Source organism: Ammospiza nelsoni, chromosome 5, assembly GCF_027579445.1.
Source record: "Ammospiza nelsoni isolate bAmmNel1 chromosome 5, bAmmNel1.pri, whole genome shotgun sequence".
Lineage (NCBI taxonomy): Eukaryota > Metazoa > Chordata > Aves > Passeriformes > Passerellidae > Ammospiza > Ammospiza nelsoni.
Genome location: NC_080637.1, coordinates 63,826,454 through 63,832,453, shown reverse-complemented (window position 1 = coordinate 63,832,453; position 6,000 = coordinate 63,826,454).

Below are 6,000 nucleotides of genomic sequence, written 5' to 3'. Positions count from 1 at the left end.
CCACCAGCGCGGGCCCGCGTCCCCCACCCCCCCCGGCCCCTCTCCACAGCCATTCACCGATTTGCGACAGCTGGAGATCGGGAAACGGGCGCTGCTTTACGGCCGCGGCGCCGCCTTCTGGCTTCGGGAAGGGGTCGGCGAGAGGCGGCCGCCATCTTGTTGTACGGACAGGAGTGCGCCGGGAGGGCGGCAGGGGGCGGGGTCTGCGGGCCGCGGCTCCATGGGGGCCGCCATGGCGCTGTACGGAACGGCGGGGGCGGCTCCCGCCGCGCCCTGCACGGATTGTCTTTAAAGCAGGATTTTAAAATCCCATTTTTCTTTCTTTATAGTTTACTCAGTTTTTCTAGGTGGCGTTTCAGCTTTCACGTCAGGCTGGGGCGCTCTGTATTTGTTATCCCGCGGGACAAGAATGAAGAGTGAGAGCACGGGGATTGAAGGAGGTGATGAGGTCAGGTCCATGGAGGAGAAGTGACACTGGTCACACTTATCCAGCCCTGCACAAGAACGACTGACAGCATCCAGGAAGACAGAAATTTGCTACAAGGGGTTTACTAAAACGCACAGTTGGGTCACACGTCGCAATTCCTGCTCTGCTTCTGAGCAGCTTTCTGTGTGATACTTGTCCTCATCATCGTGCAGATTAGTAGAACCTGGAAAGGGTTTGCTTATTGTGTGTGAGAGGGGGTGGGAGATGCTTACCCTTCAGCTGTCAGCAATATACAAACACCACCTCCACCACTTCAAAACTCAAAACACCTGCCCCACCCTGTTTCTCCACCTCTTGCCTATTATTTCCCCCCTTAAATCCTAGAACATGCTAGTGAACCAAAGGAAGATTTAAGCATCTGTGCAGGTGTAAGAAAGATGTCTGTAAAAGGTGTAACTCTCAGATAAACAGACCAGAAAAACCTCTCACTAATGTGGTTTTGGTGAGCCAATTCCTCTGGTTACTTCTGCAGGTGATGTTTCACATAATGTATACAAACCAGAGACGTGTGATTAACTGGTTGGAAGAACAGAAGGACTATTTGCTGTGCTTAGGAGGAGTGAAACACAACAGCAATTACAAGATCATCCCATTAAATAGGTGTCTTAATAATACAGTTGGACAATATGTCATTTGTTAATTGTAATTGCAGTGTAAACCAAAATGTTAAAGCAGCTGGCACTATAGTGATTTACTAATAACTTTTAAAATGTCCCTTAGTAACTTTGCCTCTAATTAAAAAGGAATCCAGCTGTCACAATAAATTGCACCTACCTGGCACGAGGAGATGTGCTTTCTCTTGTGGTTTTCATCACCTTTTGAAGTGTTGCAGAACACCTGATCATTATCTTTCCTTTCACCTGGGATGCAGCTTTACAGCAAGAAATCTTAGGCACTTCCATTGACCTTTCCCTTTCTTCTTAAAAGGAGATGGGAGTATGCTCAGTAATCATAAAATTCAAACAGAAACAATGTTAGTGTAAAAAGTTAGTGTATATATTATTAGCTATGGTGATTTGGTAATTATTAGCTATGGTAGCTATGGTTTGTTGCTGTCCTATTTTGATTGAGGTAAGAAATTGTCCAGGGGAAACTGCCCACTTAAAAAATCTTGGATTCCATATCATAGCAAATCCAAATTACTTTAAAGGATTTGTAGTGGTGCATCTCTATTCCCTTTTCCCCAATTACCATGTTATGGACTGTTTAAGAGCAGTTCTGTTTAATTCCATTTCTGTGTATTCATCCATGGTAGGTGAGCTTAAAAGTTACTAAATTTATTTATTGAAGGACTTCTGTAGAACTAGTGATGTCAAACATACCAATAAAGAACAGAATATCCTTAAAGGATATTATAACATCTTCCTAAAATGAATTTTATTGCACTTACCACTTTATTTAAAATGGTACTTTCAGTGTTGCAAGCATTGTAATCTACCTGTTTCCTGGGTTTTCCAGATGCCCAATGTGAACCTTCATAGATACCAGTGACTATATTAGTCCAAAAATAAGTTTAGTCATTGATTGAAGTATTTTTATGTGACTTCATAAACTTCAGGATGAAAGTAATTGCTTGTAAGCAAGAATTTCATATGCCTTTTTGTCAGAGCAAAGATTCTGTTAATGTTTGGGGTTTCATCTACTTACAGTGAATGGTTGAGTTTGGTGTTTTAAAATCTGTTCTGCTACTCTGCAGATAAAAAATCTGAGGTAAAATTCAGAGATTTTTCCTGTCAGCTCTCTAACTGCCTCTGACAGAAGATCCAATGTGGAGGGACAAATGAGATATTAAAACCTAAAACAAATTAAATCAAAGTTGCACCAATATGCAAGTAAGGAAAAAAAAAATATAGTACCAGGGAGATAATGCAAAGCAAAGATGTGGGTTTTTTAAAGCTCAAAATCTTTCCAGGTGTGCTATAACAACAGTTTTGTAAAGTATTTAGAACAATCAATCTTATTTTAAAACTCACTTGTGAAACCAAGGATTTTCAAAGTAACCAGTTTGACATGAACAAAAATTAGACCTGGTTCTTTACAGAGTTGCCATCAAGATAACTGTATTAAGTTCAAGAACTTTGGAAAACTTGAAAAGCCTTACATCTTGCAGGTTACTTGCAATTAATCCTTTGGCTTTTGGTGTTTTTGAAGTGTACTCTGGTGAGGTCTCAGCTGCACATTACACACTTTCTGTGGCATGGAACAACCCCTCTTTTTGATGCCAACCCAGTGCCTTTAGGACAGCACCTGTAAGCTGTAGTTTATAACAGACACTCCTGAAAAAGCATGAGGAAGAAGACAGCATTCCTCTGTGTGATGTGCTACAGGCTAACAACAAACCACTGTTCTCAGTGCAGGCTTTATTTCATTGTAGTGAACTAATGACTAAATGATAACTAATGATCACTAAAGTGATTGGATGTGTACTTAGCAAAAAGCTTTCATTCCATACCAACCACTTCTCAAAGCTTACTCTAGGGCCCAAAAGCCATAGGAAGTGCCAGCTGTGAACTAATAGTTTCCAGCCAGATTAGTACTTCACAATATTATTTTTTCAAGTACAACACTGCCAGGAAACATTCAAACCACAAATACAAATGCCTAAGGTTTCTTGCATTCTTAAGAGAATTGTTTATAGTTGGGTGAAAATTAAGTTGATCAGAGACATGTGAACAAGTGTGTAACTGAGGTTAATTCATTTTACCTGGTTATGGTACTGCATCTCATTATAATACACAACAGACTTTTCATATCTTGGTTATGGTACGGCATCTCTCTAATTACAATACACAACAGACTTTTCATATCCTTCACGAGACATTTATAGGTTGAATAAAGAGCTAGCAGATAAATGTATTCCAACCCTCCAGACACAAGTCCTTGATCAGAGTTAAAATTCCCAAGCATCTCCCTCTCTGACTGGTTTGTTGGAGAGCTGTAGATAAAGCAGCCAGGGAGGAAGAGGCACCTAAACTCAACCAGCAGGGCAGGGCAGTGACACCACCACTGCAGCCTGCAGGATGGAGGGTTCCTTAGCTGCAGGAGACTTCCTGCCACGGCAGTGGTAGGAGATTATTCATTGTCTCCCCTTACTTCCATGACCTGGGAAAAACCCCACAAAAGTCACAAGTCCATTAGAATTTTGAAAACTTTAAGAAAGTTTGAACCTCCCTGAGCTGGTAGCCACTACACAGCCACTCCCCTGCAATGGGACAGGGAAAAGAGCTGGAAAGGCCAAAGTGAGAAAGCCTGTGGGTTCAGATAAAGACAGTTTAACAGGCAAAGCAGAAACTCAAGCAAAGCCAAGCAAGGAATTCATTCCCCATTTCCTATGGGCAGGCAGGTGTTCAGCCATTTCCAGAAAAGCAGGGCTCCATCACATGAACAGTGACTTTGGATGTCAGACACCACAACTCAAATGTCCCACTCTCCTCCTCCTTCCCCCAGCTTGTACTGCTAAGTACATCATCATCATCATCATCATGTGGGCTGGGGTATCCCTTGGGTCAGCTGGGATCAGCTGTCCTGGCTTTAACCCCTCCCAAATCCTTGTGCTCCCCACTCACTGCTGGGGCAGTGTCAGAGGCAGAAAAGGCCTCGACTCTGTGCAACGACCAAAACATCCCCGAGTTACCAACACTGTTTGGTCACAAATCCAAACACAGCCCCATACCAGTTCCTTTGATTAAAATTAACTCCCTCCCAGCCAAAGCATTACACTCTCCCATTTCAGGGCAGTTGCAATATTTGATGTCAAGAGAAGGAAACACAGAAATTAACTCCATATGAAAACATAGTGTTTCTTACCTTTAAAGTTTATCTTCAGCAGGCTGCACAAGAGAAGTAAATCAGTGAGAATTTAGGTGGTATCCAGTTTGCACAGCAGACAGCAATAGGAAATTTAGCAGAATGATGATGCCCTTATGTATGTTTTAATTAGATCCAATTATAATCCTTACATAGTGAAGGCATTTTTCCTGATGAAATTATTCAATCAACTTCATTTAATAGTTACTGAGAAAAAGAACTGTAAATAGAACTTACACTGTCAGACAGTATTTACATGAAAATTACACAGTAAAGTATTTCCAGGTCGTGAAACTCACCTGTTAAATGCTCTGCCCAGAAGCAGAATAAAGAAATAGGGCATTGGTCTGGACATACTTGACTAGACTAAAACTGTGTCAGTAGAAAATGTACTGAAATATTCTGAAGTCCTTTGAGAAGCTTTGAAAAACAGTTATTAGTCTAAAAGCATAATGAGATACCCCTACCCTAGTGTTTATCATAATGGAAAAATTATATAACATTTTTAGGTATTTTGGAAATCAGAATAGCAATTTTCTACCAGTGGATTTTGGCCAGCTATGGGTATGGAAAAAAGGTGCTGGGCTTGGTCTTCTCTAGTGTTTTTTAAAAGTCTTAGCATTTAAGGTTCAGTTACAGTCTTTGGATTTGCTTCTAGTCTGAAACCTTCCTTAGGACAGTACCTGTTCAGTTGTACTTACCCTCCTTTTGGTAACAGAGGTTGGCAAAACCTGCATTCACAGCTGGCTAAAAACACAGTGAAAACCAACAGTTCTAGCTTAAAAAGTAGCACATGTGAAACCTACTAATCTATCATATTTTTTAGTTATTCTAAGGGATGAGACTTCTCCAAGTTGTGTTTTCTTTTCAAATAAAAATAGCAGGACAAAGCCATACATTTTATTTTAAAGTAGCTACTACTGTAAAATTACTGTAGTAGAGATTACTGTGATTCAGGCTAAAGCTTAAAAACATTCACTTTTTTAAAAAAACATCCATTAGATAACCTGTGGTGAAGGAATTGTATAATAATTTTTCTGTTTCATCTTACCTGCACAATTCTGGCTGTAACTGTGTATTCTTTTTAGCTAGGAATGTAAAAATGCATCTTAAACAAGATACAGATCTAAAACTGGAATATTTACCTCTTATCAAGTTAAACTGCTTTTTATCAAGTTAAACTTATTCTGTAGTGGGTGTTATAGAAATAAGCCTCTTTGTTGCCCAAAGTCAGAACTAGCATGTTTTAAAATACAAAATACAGGCTTAATGTTCAATAGATAAGGCTTGACATTTTTGTAATGGTAAAAACAAGGTTTCCCAAAGCTTGTCCTACCTCAACTTCTCTCAAAATTCGCTAAACCCATACTTGAAATATGAGCACCCTCAAAATCTGTATGAAAAGAAAGCTGAGCTTGGAATAAGATCTTTATGCCAGTAACTTTATGAAGCCATGCCAGACTGGTTTTGGCATCTGCATGATAACAAGGGCGAACTGAAGCTGGAAGCTGTGCAACCACTTAGCAAAAAACAGCAGCTTTATACCAGGTCTGAAGTTGTTCAGTTCAGGTTCTTACTTTTATTTAAATAAGCAGATAGTTGCTTTCACTCTGCATAGTTCTGCTTCAGCCTTAGATACAGCAGTCAGGCTTGTGCACTGGCTAATTTAGTACACTCAGTTCAAGTGCTTTCTACTGTTAAAACAA